The following is a 17,378-nucleotide window of genomic DNA, read 5'->3' as shown; positions in this document are numbered from 1 at the left end:
GGACATAAAAACATATGTTTTTCATACGTTCTGTCATGTTTGCGATGTTTTTCTGACTGTGGAACTGTGAAATAGTAGAGCACAACAATGCCCCCACACCCCAACATATCCCCATGCACACATATACTGTATGTATAATAAATAAGTAAATTAGAGGAGACATATTATACCCTATTTCTCCAAGTTAACCTAGTTCCCTGGTGTCCTAATGAACATGTCTGTGACATGCTTTGGTCAAAATACCATAAGGATGAAGCACCACAGCAGTTCAATCACCCTGCCAAAACAGCCCTGTACAGAACGCTCTGTTTAGTAGTATCTCTTTAGGTCCACCTTAAAAGGTCCACCTTAAAAAAAAAAAGTAGAGGCGACTGGGAGCTAACAACATTTACCATTTGGAAAAGTGATCATTTGCAGGCTCTAGCAGGCACATTGCCGTCATATATAACATGTATCCACTGGACAGATAAATCCTCTGAGGCTGGAAGTTTGTGTAGAACTCTGTGCTGCACTGTGGAGCTCCGCGAGACAACAATTCCAGGACTTTAGCGCATTGTGGCGTCTCAATGAGCTTGGAAGTCAACATCTCATGTTTTATCTCCTGTACTTAGACTGAGGAGGACCACAAAAACATAAGTGAGTCATCTTTTTTCCCACTTTGCCGACTCATAGGGCCTCCAGAGTCCCAAATATAAGGATTTAAATGATTAAAAAGTTGATTTTGCATAATATGTCCGAAGTCATTGGTTGACGAGTGTGTACGGTTGGGTTAATGTCGGATCATTATACACCTCCTACCAAACATCTTGTCCAGATGAACTAGTGAGGTCATCTCGAGGTGCCTGGCTCCTTGGCTGAATCTTTTTTTTTTTTTTTTTTCGAAAAATGTATGACAGGGTCTCGAATGTCATAAAATACTGAATGTTTGCCTTTAATAATATGTGTAATCTTTTCCAAGGGCAAAGTTGCAGATAACTCTGAAATCCATTTACCCATCCTCGGCCTGTCTGCCTCCTTCCGTGTTAATGCAATGACACTTTTGGCCTACATCGAATAATTTTTTCAGATTATTTCCGATGATGATGGTAGCTGCGTGTATACCCGATAGGGGAAAAAAAAGAGGTCAGAAGAAATGTATTTGTACGGTTAATATATCCTCAACTCTTCCAAGAAGCAAGGAAAACTGTTGAATTTATTCAGCTTATGTGTAGTCAGATATGATCATGTGGTTGATGATGTGTACTTATTTGTCCTTAAAGGTCCAAGTGTGTAAGAAAGATTATTGGCAGACACTGAATATAGTATGTTTGGAAGTAGGTGTGCAAAAACACATTGTTTTAAATTGATAATTGTGCATCAATGAATGAGAGAAACGCAGTTAAAACGTGCAACCTTTGGAGCGTGTCTGTGTTGCGCCGAGATGAAAACGTGTGCTTCCAGCCTGTCTTTTGATACTCGGGTCAAAGAAGGATAAGTCAAAGTGGTCCAACTCTGAAATAAGCTTTGAACTTTCATCATTCAGACAAAGCTCTTGATTCAGTTGGTGAAGGAGGGGATAAACCCAGACACGCCGAGTTGTCTGGGTATCCACACACGTATCAAACAGAAAAGCAGTGCTTGCTGGCAATCCATTGTGCCTTTCTTTTGATTTCTGTCTAATGTGATTATTAATCTGTAATCCCAGGTTTTGCTTTATACAGTGTGCATTGCACGGAAGTGCCCCGCTTCATGGAGGCCGCCATCCTTCGCTGCCATGTTTCTCCAGCAGCATGACTGTTCCAACCAGCCAGAGCATGAGTTTAACATTGCAGGAGAAGGTTTTTCATGCAAATGAGTGGGGAAAAATACTCATAAACCTGACCCATAATGAAGGAGGAGGAAATGGCAAACGGCGCAGGAGAGTGGAGACAGTTGTGAAAAAGACTTTACATCCTTTCTGGGTAGTTTGTTCCACTTGTGTGCAGCATAACAACTAAATGCTGCTTCACCTTGTTTGGTTTGAACTCTGGGCTCGACTACCTGACGTGAGTCAGTCAATCTCTGAGCCCTACAAGGTGCATAATAGGTCATATTAGGTATTCTGGACCGAAACCATTTAGTGATTTGCAGAATAGCAGCAGAACTCTAAAAGTCTATTCTAACAGTGACTGGGAGTTGGTGTAAAGACTTTTAAAACTGGAGTCATGCACTGTTGTTTTTGTGAGTTTTGTGAGTGTTCCAAAAAGTCGAGGCTTACTGGAGATGAAAGCATGGATGAGCTTCTCCTGGGCTGTTTGAGACCTAAAACCTTTGACTGTGGAGATGTTTTTAAGCTGATAGAAGATTGTTTTGGTTATTGAGTTGATATGACTCCTGGAGGTCAGATCTCAAGACCCATTGAAATCGAGACCTCTTTCACAAGGGTGACCTGGCCAAGAAAGGCAGCAGCACACGTTATCTGTCTATAAAGCAAGTTGCGTTTTGTGTGTCTGTCTGTCTGTGACGGCCATATCTCGCTGACCATTAGTCAGATTGCCCTAAAATGTTGGATATGGGTTAACAAAGGCCTGATGGTGTGCATCCTTGATTTTCAAATTTTGAAATGCAAATTGTAAATTTTCACTGATTTATCACGCTACACCAGGCAGGCAGCGGCTCATCAGCAGTAGCTGCGCTGTCTGGAGCGGGGAGGCGTGGGTTTGGGTACATTTTCACACAGTTCACCGCAGAACATGGTGTTATACTGAAACGACGAGGTGTCCATAGTATAGTATGTCGTCCAGAAATGGTCAAGATTGGTCAAAAACGTGATACTATATTATGTCGTCCAAAAATGGTCAGAAACGTCATCGTATAGTATGTACACATACACACAACATAATCAAGTAAAGGTAAAGATAAAGCTGATATCAGAAGCTTCTGAGCTCTGAGGGAGAAACATGACTTATTTCTGTAAAAGAAACAGAGTTTCATCCTTAATTTTGAGACCGAATTTCTAACATGCGTTTTGAATGAAAGCTCCCCCCATCAATAATTAATCCCAGGGTGCCATGGATAGTTCTAATGTATAGTTTGACACATCCAACTAATAAAAAAAGACAGTGGACAAAACACCTGAAACTGTTTTGCGTAAAAGTTATAGCATGTAGTGAAATCTGTTTTGCAGCTGTCATAAAAAATAAAATAAATGCCGGTTTGTCTGTGCCTTCCCGTTATTGAAAACTGTCCGCCACCACAGTTGAATATGATATATTCTTTAATCTGTCTGTTGTGCATAGTAATAAAAGCAAATGTCCCAGTCTGCGCAGACAGGTAAACACAAGGCCACTGACACGGTCACTTTATTAAATGGGGTTACAGACTAACCTTGGCAGCAATGAATGCAATCAATGTGGCAAATTGAATTGAGCACAGTTTCTCAGTCTCCAGGTGGCTCCCTGTAGCTGCAGGCCCCCCCCCCCCCCCCTCGTCTCCCACTCATCAAAACCTCAAACCCTCCAGCATGACAGTGGGTCAAATCAATCGGCCAGAAGGACATAATGCAGCAGGGGAAATACAAAACAGAGGCCCACATTAGAATAGACTTTGAGAAAGAAAACATATTACTGAAGTTATTTGTTTCACAGCCAAAGCATAAAATGTTATTTTATGTATCCTGCTGACTTCATTTGGAGCTGCACTGGGTATTTCTGTTGATTTGGTGGCTCCAAGCAGATTGTAATAATCACTTCGCTGCAGTCCACCTCGTTGTGCCGGAGTGAGCTGCAACGCAATTATGCGGGTAACTCTCATTTTCTCTATATGCATTTGCAAAAAAGTATGAAAACCTTTGGAATCTGTCTGACTTTGTCAAAAACGTTGTCTGTTCACATAGCATGACAATGTACTGGCGCGACGACAACCAACAATGACGTCGAACACATCAGGCAACAAAGGAGGACATCCAACAGCTTTTTTTCCCCTGCTCAGTTTGTGGCCGTCTAACTTTGTATGAAAAGAGATAGATTATGCAGATATTTGCCTCGACTTCCATAGAGATATTTATACCGATTTCAAGGGAGTAATTTTTTTTCTGTTTCCCAATCAGTTGACTGTCATGGGAGGAGCCAAGTGTGCCAAAGAATGAAACACTTGGGACTGGTTGGTACTATTCCGAATGGAAATGCAAGTTTGGTACAACCGTTCATCGCACTCCCCAAACCCATTCCTTACTTCCCTGGATGTAAGTGGCCCAGTCCAATCACCGTTCTTTGTAGTGAATAAATAGTTGTTGCCAATCGGCTATAATTAGTGCTTTTACATTTTGTAATGCCCACACAATTCCAGCATCTAAGCTTCAGCCATTTGTGAAGCTGAGAGTTTTATCAGCTTATCACTCCGTAGAGGGTAGAACGGTAGATTTCCCCCGGGGCCCAACCAGGTTCTCATTGCTTTCCCTACCAGCTGAAGGATCAATGGCAGGATTTGTTAACCCAGATTGGATGAATGAAGGCAGTAATGAGAGAGGCAATTAGCTTACTTAATGGCTCTGAATCGTTGGATTACATTTAAATCACTCTACGTTTATATATATATATATACATATATACACACACACGCATACAGTATATACATATACACATAGAGAGACAGAGATCTCATGAGAGTATGTGCAAGTTAACACAGAAAACATTGATGCAGCATAAAACAGTCACTGCGAAACACTGCTGTGTTTTCATTATTGATCCTAAATCCCAGGGCAACTGGGTTACAAGGCAACTTTTGACTGTCAACCAAAAAAAAAAACACTAAACACAATATGAAAAAAAAATATGGTATATTATTTCCACTTGTTGGCTTCACATTGCTGGCTCCCACTTTAGAATTGATTTCACTGATCACAACTAATGGTACACAGAGGAGTATAAAGTAATATATTAAAGGTGCCATATGTAAGAATATCTCCAAAAACAGTTACTACATTCAAATTCAAAATACCAAGGTCTTTTAGGTTTCGTTTTCTGACGTAACTGGCAACCCGTGGTTGCTCGGCGGCTGAGACTCTACTGACTGCAGTGATTGGTAGATGGTGGTAGGTGGCGCCACATGCCAAAACATGATTTCAAAACATAAACATGATTTGCAGTCTGCAAAAAAAAATTTTTAATGCGAATATTTTGTCTGTACTGTTGTTGTTGGTGAGTTCAGTTTGTTATATGAATATTATTCCTGAGTCTCTGTGACATATTTGGAGGATTTTATGACCAGTTGCTTTAGATTTATTACATAATGCACCTTTAAACATGTCATGATATTTACAACTTCAACAGCGATTGGAATGAGCAAGTTGACTGGGAAACAGACGTTTGTTTAGAAGTGAAACTTTGCTGCCAACAGTGCAACGGTGATCAATGTGAAAACCATTTCCCAGAGACATGACAAACTTGTAGATTTACGGCAACAATATGATGTGTTGGAGAATTAGCTGAGGACGACAACAGTCCACCTCCATGTCTGGGAGTCACGTTTAAATCATGCAAGTTTGTCCCAAATCCCTGGAATCCTTTGATTAAGTGTGTGGTCCTGCGTCGAGTCTAGTTTGTGCATTATCAGGAGCATGGACAGATACAGTTTTATATGTAAAAGATGACCAAAGTCAATCTCTGAAACACCCTTTTGATACTGACATGTTTTATTGTTGCATATTTTTTTGTTGTCTGACTCTCTTATCTATCGTATCTTTCCATTCAAGGGAATAACATTGGTCAAGGTCTTCCATGCCAGGTGCCGGATTTACACAAACTGGGATTAGGTAAATTGGACACTCTAAATTGACCGTAGGTGTGAGTGTGAGAGTGGCTGGTTGTTTGTCTCTGTGTGGCCCGGAGATGGACTGGCGATCTGCCCAGGGTGTGCTCCACCTATCGCCCTATTGTCAGCTGAAGATTGGCACAGCACCTTCCGTGACCCTCATGTGGAGGATAAAGCGGTAGAAAATGGATGGCGGTAGACAAACTCAGAGGAGTTGTAGAAACTGTCCTATCCCTGGGACTCGCAGTGATGCTCGTCATCTATCTGACCACCGAGTCATTACGGCTGATCATATTCACCTTCCGCTGCATGTGTCAGTTAACTCCCCTCATTAAAACCAACAGGTGAGCACTGCTTTGAAAGCACAGCGACGGAAACTCATTCCTCAAAGGTTGTCTGTGTGCCCCCCCAAAAAACGAGTGGATCAATCAGTGTATTATTCAAAAAACCTTGATGATATCCAGTCAGTAGAATTCCTCATTTATTCGAGCTGTGCCCATATCTTACTTTCAAAAGCTGGTGAGGTCAAGTAGCAACATGGCTTTGCACAAACTGGAGATTAAATTGGCTGGTAATACCAATCCCCCCGTGTCACTCAGCTGTGATTGATGCAGCAGTCGTCTTCAATTTGTCGTCTCATATCACTGTGGCGACTGTTTTTGTCATTCTGTTTATATGTCGTTTATATGTCATTTTGACAGGTCACAGTGGGGAAAGCACATGTGTCTACAAACAAATTAATGATGGCTAAGTTCACTTCAGTTTCAAGGCCAGAGACATAGTTGTGTCTCTACAGTGTATCACATATTATATGGTTAATGGTGGTTTTGTGTGCACATGAAGAGAAATCAACCCTTTTCCGGACCAGTTTGCTGCAAAGCTTCAATGCTCCGTGAAACTTTATCTCAACAAAAACCCAAAAAACTAGTGCGCAAATAAAATAAAAATGTGTCAAAAAACAAGCAAACCACAAGAGCACAACGCACACTGGGAGTAACAAAGACAATCTGGGAGGAAGAGGGTGTGGCAGAGGAGCTTAAATACAGATAGGTAAATTGGCAACAGGTGTGGTTGAATTTTGGCGGGAAAAAAGCTTGACAGGAAATGCTGACAGGAATGAGTACTGGTTTCAAAATAAAAGTCAGCAAATAACAGAAAACAGAGTTCTGACGCATTGGCTCTGTTCAGATTATTAATTCCAAATTTTCTAATTAGATTTGTGTCATTCTTATATGTGGTCCTAGATTAGATCGAAATAGGGTATAATGTCAAAAGTATATGTCTATTTTACCATTCTGTCATGAGTAACACAAAGAAAAATGACAAAATGCCACAGTTTCCAAAATGACCTCAAATCGAGCCTGTTATACTGAAGAGCATCTGCAGCTTTTCATTCAAATTCAAAGTCGTTTTTTTTTCCATTCTTTTTTTTTGGGCCACTTCGCGGCAGTAAATCCAGCTGAACACTGGCATATTATGACCTTGTGAAGCTCCTGTTTACAGCGCCTCGTGCTGTGCGTTTCCACCGTTTTTTTCAGGTGAGTCGAGCACCTGCCTGTACTTGCGATCGGCGCCTGGATAAAGAGAAGAGAGTAGCCTGCATCGGGCCTATCTTGTCAACATTTTTGTTTTGGTAGTCCCATAAGGAGACGTCAGAGAGGCAGAGGTACTGTCGCCAAAACTCAAAGAAACGTTCTTCTGTGTCACTATTCTACCCAACAGCAGCAGCAGCTTCCTCTTCTTCTTCTTCACCAATTTTATGTCTGTATGTTACGTCACATTAGAGCTCTTCTATTTCTGGTTTTCTTACTCGTCTCAACCGTTTGTATGTTATAAGTAGTTTTTAAATAGGTTGTCGAAACGTCTCAACCGTTTGGTAGAGGCCTGTATCTGACATATTGTAGGGTCTAATTTCACGTTATTGTTATCATAAGTAAATAAAATGAAATAATAAAACATGCTTTTGCTTTTTTCTTGGTGCGCACCTTAAAGGCTTAAGTGGCCGGCCGCATGAAATTGAATAGTTTGAGACCTCTGAACTACATTTCACTTCTACTAATGGATCGCTCCATTGGAAAATTTAAAAAAAAACGACATAAGAGACCATGTGAGAAACATCTCAATGAATGCTCCTCTCCTTGTACATAAAGTTGTAAAGGTAGAGGCCAAAGAAAATGCATCACACACAATATAAAGGCATCACGACGAGAGCCATTAAAGATTATCTAACCACGAGGCCTTTATGAGGACTTGAGTCACGTTATTGCTGCTCTTGTGGAAAAAGCATGGGTAACCTTTCGTAAACATGGCGTGTCTTTGTGTCGAGATGTTCCAGCGCTGTTTCGTCAGCTAGGGCTTTTTTTTTTTTACCAGCGCATGAGTGCACAGCACACGCTACATATTTATAATGGGTGTTCCCAGAGGGAAGCCCTATACCCTTAACACGAGTGTATAAGCTTCAGCTGTTTTTTTTTTTGATTTAAATAAATCACATCAATTATTTATTTATGTCGGTATTTTATTTGTAAATGCATGATAATCATATTGTTTCCACCTTGTTTGTAATCCCCCCTCCCAGGTTACTTAGCCCTGCACTGTGGACCTTACGTCGAATATTGATTCTCAATAATAATTATTTTGTGAAAAACGGACACCAGGATAATTAAGAACTGTGCTTTCACTCTACATATAGTGATACATTCCTTGACTCTTAAATCCCCTCTGCCGTGTGTTTCTGCCCTCGTGCACTTGGCTTGCGTTCGCTGACTAATGCAGCCTCCAACCATTTCCCCAAACCACCTTGCAGCCACTTGTCATGTTTTCACGGGCTGTTAGCTCCCAGAAATTCCCCAACCAGGGCTATTGTGCAAGACTGGATAGAGAGAGCCGGCTGGTTTGAATTTAACGCACACAATAAATTGGCTTTGTCTTTTTGTTTAATTGCTCCTCGAAGGCGTTTTACGGTTCAGAAAATTTACTCCAAGTAACACGGCTACAGCCGATGTTATACTCTTCTATTCGAGCATAAGTCAGGATAATGAACCACTGATGCAACGGTGAACACTGTCACACAGTGCTTGCCATAGGAAATAAATATGAGTTATTGTTATAATGTTCTAATTATCAAGACATCATCATGACATGTTATGAAGAAGAGACTTGCTGGTGTTGCTTGTCCCCTGACATTGAAGGGATAGTTCCGGTTTTTGGAACTGCTAAGTCCAAGTCCTTGTGTTGTTTAGTAAGGAAGTTGTTTAAAATCTTTATTTACCAAGGTGACCACAAGGCTTCTCAATCCTGGTCTTGGATGACCAACTGTCCTGCATGTAGATCAGCGATTCACTAAGGTGGTTTGTGAAAGGTCCATCCGTCTTCTTCCACTTCCGGGGGCACTGTTGCCAATTGCCGTGAAAGGTCATTAAAGGTTGACGTATTATGCAAAATCAACTTTTCAATCATTTAAATCCTTATATTTGGGACTCTGGAGGCCCTATCAGTCGGCAAAGTGTGAAAAAAGATGACTCACTCATGTTTTTGTGGTCCGCCTCAGTCTAAGTACAGGAGATAAAACACGCAATGTTGACTCCCGCACTCATTGGGCTAAATTCCTGGAATTGTTGTCTCACGGAGCTCCACTTTGTCCGTAAAACGCGCGAGAGTGCTGGAAGTCCGCAAATAGTTCTATTCTTGGCTCCACAGTGCAGCACAGAGTCCTTCACAAACTTCCAGCCTCAGAGGATTTATCTGTCCAGTGGATACATGTTATATATGACGGCAATGTGCCTGCTAGAGCCTGCAAATGATCACTTTTCCAAATGCTAACTGCTGTTAGCTCCCAGTAGCCTCTGTGGCTGATGTCATTTCCTGTCCCTTAAGTTTCGTTATACTTTTTTTTTTTTAAGGTGGACCTAAAGAGATACTACTAAACAGAGCGTTCTGAACAGGGCTGTTTTGGCAGGGTGATTTAACTGCTGTGGTGCTTCATCATTATGGTATTTTGACCAAAGCATGTCACAGACATGTTCATTAGGACACCAGGGAACTAGGTTAACTTGTAGAAATAGGATATAATATAACCCCTTTAAATAAAAATAAAACTGATAAGGAATAAAACAAATTCAAGGCGTTTAAATGACGTGTCATTTGTCACATTCGTCTTATTATAGCAGGTAATATACTGTATATACTGCTGTTGCTTCAGGATGAGTAAGTATGAGTGAGTCAGCCCAGTAATGAAGAGATCATTAACATCCTAGCAAGCGCGTGCTTGTATGCGAGTAGGGTGCATATAAATGTAGTGATATCGCAGCGCAGTCTCTGCCAGGCGTATGCAAACATGGAGAGAGGAACAGTTCTGAGACACCAGTGAAGTAAATGTCTGCTCCACGCTGCTGTGCAGCCTCTCAGCTGTGTCTCACGGGCCAACAGCAGGCGAAGAACATCAAACATTCCGTTCCATATATTCAAACTTTCATTCCACATACTCTAGTTTCAGTCCATATATTCAAACTTTCATTCCATATACTTGATAAATGTGATTTTCGTAGAGAGATAATTGCGCAACTTTTGAATATTACATGAAGCCCAGCTGTAATGCATGTTTTAAAAATATGTTAAATTCAGTGGACTAGTTATTTATCTGCACTTCATTTTTGTATCCACATGTTCACATGAAAACATTCATATATATGAGAATTATTGGCCGTGGATCCCGACACTCTTAAGTTTGGAAACGGCTGTTTTCGATGTTTCCCTGCTCCAACACCTGGATCAAATGACTGGATCGTTGTCAGGCTTTTGCAGAGCTGACGATGAGCATTTGAATCAGGTGAGTTGGAGCAGGGAAACGTCGAAAACATGGAGGACTGTGAGTCCCCAGGAAAAACCCTGATTTACCTCAAGGAGATGATCCCACAAACCAAAAATGTTGTTTTTGAATGTTGAGTATTAGGGCCACAAAAAAATGAAAGAAAGAAACATGAAACAGCATGACCTCTGAGAGTTAGAATTCTGAGAAAAAAATCTAAATAAAAAAAAAGCCATTCGAAGATTAAAGTCAGAATTTTGAGATTAAAGTCTGTAAATTCTGACTTTTTCTTTAATCTCAGAATTCTGCTTTTTTTCCTCCCTCAGTGTTCTGACTTTAATCTAAGAATTCTGACTTTTTTTTTGATCTCAGAATTCTGCTTTTTTCCCCTGCAGTATTTTGACTTTAATCTCAGAATTCTGACTTTTTCTTGAATCTCAGAATCCTGCTTTTTTTCCTCAGTATTTTGACTTTAATCAAAGAATTTTGACTTTTTTCTCAGAATTCTGACTTCAATCTGAAATTACAGAGTTTAATCTCCGAATTCTGACTTTAATCTCCGAACCCCCCCCCCCCCCAAATTCTGACTTGAATCTCAGTTAATCTCAGAATTCTGACTTTAATCTCAAAATGTTGCCTTTTTTTCTCAGAATTCTGACTTTATTCTCAGAATTCATTCTGTTTTATTATATATAGTACATATTAAGATGTGGCCCTAATACTTCGGTGTCGGAGAGTGATCAACTTTAAGTTTCCATTCGTAAAATGTGAAAAAAAAAAGTGGCAAGCATGTCGTTGAAATATCACCGACAGAACAAGTGGCTGTGTTTCCTCGTGTGCAGTCAGGTTTCTCAGCGAGAACGCAGCGTGTCGCCCCCACACTTTAGCTCTGCGATCCCAGTCCTCAGATTAATCATCACTCTGGGGGTAAAATAAATTCATTAGACTCGTCGAACAAGCAGCTTATTACACGAGGTTCGCTCACTGCTGTGCCCTGACCAATATCCCTCCCACAGTACACACACACGTATATATATATATATATATATAATGATATGTGATAAGTCACATAAAATATACCGAAAAATAAGGTTAATTAAAGTGTAGATTTGAAGAAGGTATTAAATGATAAAGGTAAGGATATAGGCAAAAACAGGCATGAGATACAGTATCAGATGCTGTTGGAACCTTTAGTTTTCTGAACAGTGGAGCCGAGGGCTCATTATTATAACTCCAAGAAGTTGCCAATCTTACAAATCGAAAAAGATCGGAGGGATAAGTATGAGCCCAAGCAACTCGGATAAAAATAAATCACTGAATACTATAAGATTTTGGGGGGTTTTGTGTCGTTATTATTTCACCTGTGCAAAACTATCAGACCTGACTGAGGGAAGTGTTTTTTTCCATCAGAAATAGAATTCACTTCTGTAACTTTTTATGGCCACTTCTTTATGTTTTGAGTCAAACTCCATCCTCCTTGTAGTCGTCTCACTTTATCCCCCAAGTGCTCATCTGTGCCACAGGTGCACCCTCGGTTAATTGCTGTGGGAATAACACACAACGCCTTATATGGACATCCTGGGGGGTTGTGTTGTTGAGTCAAAGTTCACATTATTTTTGGTAGTGAAATAAAGGAGCAATAATTGTACAGAAGTCACAAAAAAGACTGTGAACTGTGACGTATTTCCAAATGTCACAAATTTAATCCGATTTCATAAAGTTTGTTTATATAGTTGGCGAACAATAATATAGTTATGGAAAAGAGCTGCCAAAATGCTTTGTGTTGAAACAGAGAGAGAGTCGTGTGAAGCTGATAGACTTAAATCCGCAGAGTGTGAATTAACAATGGTTTGAATGTAACAGGCGTTTGTTTATATTTGATAGTTATGCACTATGCTTTCAATTTATTTTCAAAAAAATTAAAAAAAAAAGAATAAAGAGAGCAGAGAAGCTGTGGTGAACCTTTATCTTTCAACACACTGCACCTCATACTCATACTGTGTGGGGACCACACACACACACACACACAGAGATACTGTATTCATTGCAAATTCTGTCATTAATATAACATAGAGCAGCTCTTTAATATTTCATTTTACTTGTGTTGTAGAGTGAGAGAAAATATTCCAAAAAAGCGAGGCCCTTCTTTATTTTTTCTCAGTGTTCTGAAAAACACTAAAGCGACCCTTGGATTATCCAAGGAGCCTTTTGGTGGACAATTTGGACTATTTGTTGATTGCATTCTGTGTGTGTGTGTGTGTGTACCTTGTTGTTTTTTGACTTCATGGTGATTGTCTGCCCCGCCCTAATACGATTCACCTGTGTGTCCAATCTGTTTCGCCTGTGCCTGATTAGCCCTGCCTCCATAATGTATTTCCCAGTGTTGGTTCATTCAAAATGGAAAAAACCAGGAACACGTGAAAACCAGACGGGCCTGAAACAAACAAACAAAATGAACCAACACAGGCAAGACAACGCAAAAAGTCCATACTGAATTCAATGGGAAAGGGGTGTTAAATTTGAAATTTAACACACACAATCTGATGTTCATGTACAGAGTTCTTATTAAGTAATACTAGTTTTCCCTTGATGTTAAATTGTTAATACACTATTTAAACATATATCTGCCAGATATTTAAAGTTATTCTGGAAAAATGGGCAAAAGCACTTAGAAACAGGACATTTTCTGGCCCTTAAAATAAAAAATAAAGCACAGGCAGATATTTTGAGGCTTAGGTGTCAAAGGGTTAACTAACTTTATAATATCAGGTATACAACAAGACTCTCATACCTTAGGTCACACAATGTATGGGTATAATTTGGACCTAACAAGAGTTTGGGACCAGATCTATTCCAGTAGATCGCGAAAATGAACGATTTTACCTAAGTGACACAGAGTGACCAACTGAGCAGATGACCACCAGCTCCTGTTTCCCCATGAGCTCAAAAAGCAGATTTTTCTTTGGTACAGGAGAGTGAGCGGTTTACACAATTTAGTTTCCACTCGGAAAAGGCTGTAACAGAATGGCACATTGATTTTTTTTTTTTCTAAATCTATTTTCCCTGTGTGTCCTGTTGTGTCCCTGCTGACAGCCCTGTTTTCACTGAGAGCGAGCGCCTGCAGAGCCGTCACTGCTGACTACGTGCTTCAACACAACTCATACCTCAAAAAAAAAGCCTTGATACCTTTTTTTTTTTGGTTGCCTGACTATGTCCCAGACATTGTGCATCCAGAGCTCGCTCAGTCACAGCACACACCGTTGGCATTATGAAGTCACGATGCCATTGTTGTCTTCAGGACCTCAGAGGTGAGACCGAGTGGTGTGCCTTCTGTCCCTGTGGTTTCTGCCTTTCTGCACAACCTCCGCATGACTTCGGATGACATTTATGATGTAAGCCAGATGTTTGTGACCCTCGGGCTCTTTACAGCTCTGGCACGGTGGGAGACCAACTGTCTGTCACTAGTGTTTTTACATCTTTGAGATTAGTTTTCTTACTTGAACTGAATTAAGTTTAAAAAAATTTATGTTTCTGATTTCATAAAAGTACTTTAAAAGTACTTTTTTTTGGACCGTTGGTGCCTGGACTTCAGCCAGAGGTCTTTCTGTGGGGAGCGTGCTCATGTCTTCTTCTCACTGTCCAAACAGCTGCTCATTTGAATTTAGTTAATTGGAGAATCTAAGGCTACATCAACATAAGTATGTTCTCATTTAAAAACTGTGTCCAGATGAGTATTTTAATTTGAGTATGCATTAGGTAAGATTCAGGTAGACACTAATATGTTTGTGTAAGCAGTAAATTAATTCTCTCGCAGTTATTTGCTTAATTTCAGAGAGAATACATACATACATGTCATAGCAACAAAGTTTCAATTATTTCTTGCAGTTTTTGCGAGTCCAAACTAAAGTGCAGCACCAAAAGTTTAAAAAGAAACGGAGGCAGCAGCATTGTTTAACTTTTTGGGGCTCTAATACACTGGGGTAATGTGGATGACAGGCATATCCAGAGCAGAATTTATATATTTTGAAATTAAAAGGGACTTTTTTATATACACAGTCTCAGTTTACTGCTGTGAACCAAGGAACCAGACTGCCTGGTCTGCCTGAAAGTGGAGGTCGCAGACTGCTTACAAGTGACCTTTGAGGAGAAGGTGGAACTTGAAGGATAAAAGCTGGTAAGAGAGCATGACGCCGGGAGTCGAGTTGACCAACTGTGCGGTCAGGACCCTGCCGTCTGCAGCGGAGAAACAGTAGTATTCTCTGGGGGTGATGATGCTAGCTGGGCTAAAGGTGCTAGCTTACCTGCACGGTTAGAAGAGTTGGGGTGTCCCAGACCCAGAAGATAATATGACTTTACAATTTATACACTTTTTATGGTTGTTTGTGGTTATGGTTGTTTGTCTAACAGCACATGCTTGAGTTATGTTATGTTTCTGTGCATTTTCAGCTATTTCCAGTTTTATTTTGGTACTCGAAATGACCTCACTTTTCAGGTCACTTCACTTCCTTCCGTCCCGTGCCTTCATACATGTCCTGACATGTCTGTCCCGCCCTGATTGCCTACACCTGTGTCTCGTTAACCCTCGTTAACATTGTCAGCACAATGTCTTCTACAAGTGTCTCGGTTTAAGTTCAGAAGTACAATAGTATTCATTATAAGCATAGTAATTTGATCTTTTCAATAGTATAAATTATAATTGAATAAAATCTACATTTTCCTAAATTTTGTTTATTGCTTGTTTGTATGCGGCCCAATTTACACCAAAACAATACAGTTTACTGCTTTTTTTAATGGTTAAAATGAATATTGAGCAGAATTAATTCAGCCCAGTGGTTCGGCCCTCAACAATATTTCATGTTTCTCATGTGGCTCCATGGGGAAAATAATTGCCTACCTACTGTGTAACAGAATAACAAGAAGTAAAAAAAATTATGAGAAATTTAACTTAAAGAGCAAGAGACTTAGACATAGATTCACATAATTCATTTAGGACCTGATTTACTTCAAATAGCACCTTTTAGGATGTTAAATAGCTTTTAATTTCATTTTCAAAACAAGCTGAAGAGGGTTTACTGTTCCATTTATATTTAAGTATGTGATATTTACCCATTTTGAGGAATATGTTTAATATTTTTGGCACCTTCTTTGGCAGAAACCATTCATGTACTTTGAATTTGAACCATTTCATTTGAGTTTCCAGTGTGTTTTGTTAGTCGTGTTTGAAGTGTCTTGTCTGTTTTTCCAGTCAAAGATCCAGCAGTGTTTTGTTGATGAGGATTTAGCCCCTTTTGCCTCGGAGATTTATTGGATACCTTTGCTCAGTGGACTGTCGTTTCTGTGTGCTCTCCTAATTAAACAGACTTGTGTGGAGTCCCCGCTCTGGAGTCCTTATCTGAGCCTTTGTAATAGTTTGTCTCATGTCTACGTTCTGGTTCTGTGAGGCTGATGATCCGTCCAGGGTGCAACCTGCCTCTCAGCTCAGGATTGCTGGGATAAATCATATAAACGGATGGATCGACGGTGCTGGGACATAATGGAAACAACCAATTTGGCCACGTTCAATCAATCAAAACTTTATTGATGTAGCACTTTTCGTAGTGACAAATAAAATGTAATGAAATATATAAGTACATTTATTAAATAAATGAGGTACTATGAGCGACAAAAGAAGAAATAAACTGAAGCATGATTAAATAAAAGGTAGTAAAATGTAAAATGCAGTCAAGTGTGTGTCAGAAATAGCAGAATACAAATTAATAATAATAACAACAATCAATGTGAATTAGAATCATTTTATAATGAATGTGTGTCTCAACAACAAGAGTCAACATGTCATATTATAGATTAGATCAGTTTATTATTAGATTACTAAATTTACATATTAACACTCTCTAAATTTGACATTTTTTGGCTTCACAGGGTTTTTCCCTCCCTGAGGCGCATCTCCTCACTAATGAGTCTGCTGGGAAAAGCAAGTGAAGCAAACAGTTTGGTATTAATTCAGGACAAATTAGATGATTGTAAAAAAAAATATATAATAACTTCTACATCATAAGGCATAATTACTGTTGTCCTGATCTGGCAGCGTGTGCTCGTTTATGAAATGACTGTCAGTCTCTCATTAACTTTCTCCTCATCTGACCTTTTAAGTGAGATTAGAAAAAAAAAGAACATTTGAAATGTCATGTACCTTAGGTTTTAATCATCACCATTTATCAGTTCAAAATGTTAAAAAGGAAGTCGCCTATATTTATGTCTGAGTCTGTGTTGGTACAGACATGAATATAATTAAACTGTTGACTGATCAATCAAAATACCATATGAGTACAACAAGTAATGCAAATATGCGTAAAATGTACATTTATTCAAGTTCTGTGCAGAGAATGTGTTCAGCAGAGGTGGAAAAAAGTACTGAAATATTCTACTCAAGTAAAAGTACCACTATTTTGATCACAATTTACTTAACCCTTTAAGGTACGCACCAAGAAAAAAGCAAAGTGATTTCTTTGCATTTTTTTTTTTTTTTTAAATGTACTTATGATAACAATAACAACACTAAATATTTATCTTATTTTTTTTAAATTAGACCCTACAGTATTTAAGCTATAGGCCTCCAAACGGTTGAGATGTCTGTTCATAATAAACCTGGTTTGCATAATTCATAAAGTTACCAAAGACTTTAGTTAATGTATGTTAGTTACCTGACATGTATGGGAATATATATATAGTAATATAATATATATACATATATATATATTCCTACATATATATATAGGAATGCTACCAAAATAACCAGTTAGGA

The sequence above is a fragment of the Microchirus variegatus genome (assembly GCF_963457635.1).
Source record: "Microchirus variegatus genome assembly, chromosome: 21".
NCBI classification, from domain to species: Eukaryota; Metazoa; Chordata; class Actinopteri; order Pleuronectiformes; family Soleidae; genus Microchirus; species Microchirus variegatus.
The sequence above is the reverse complement of the archived record's forward strand: the minus strand, read 5'-3'. Positions refer to the sequence as shown.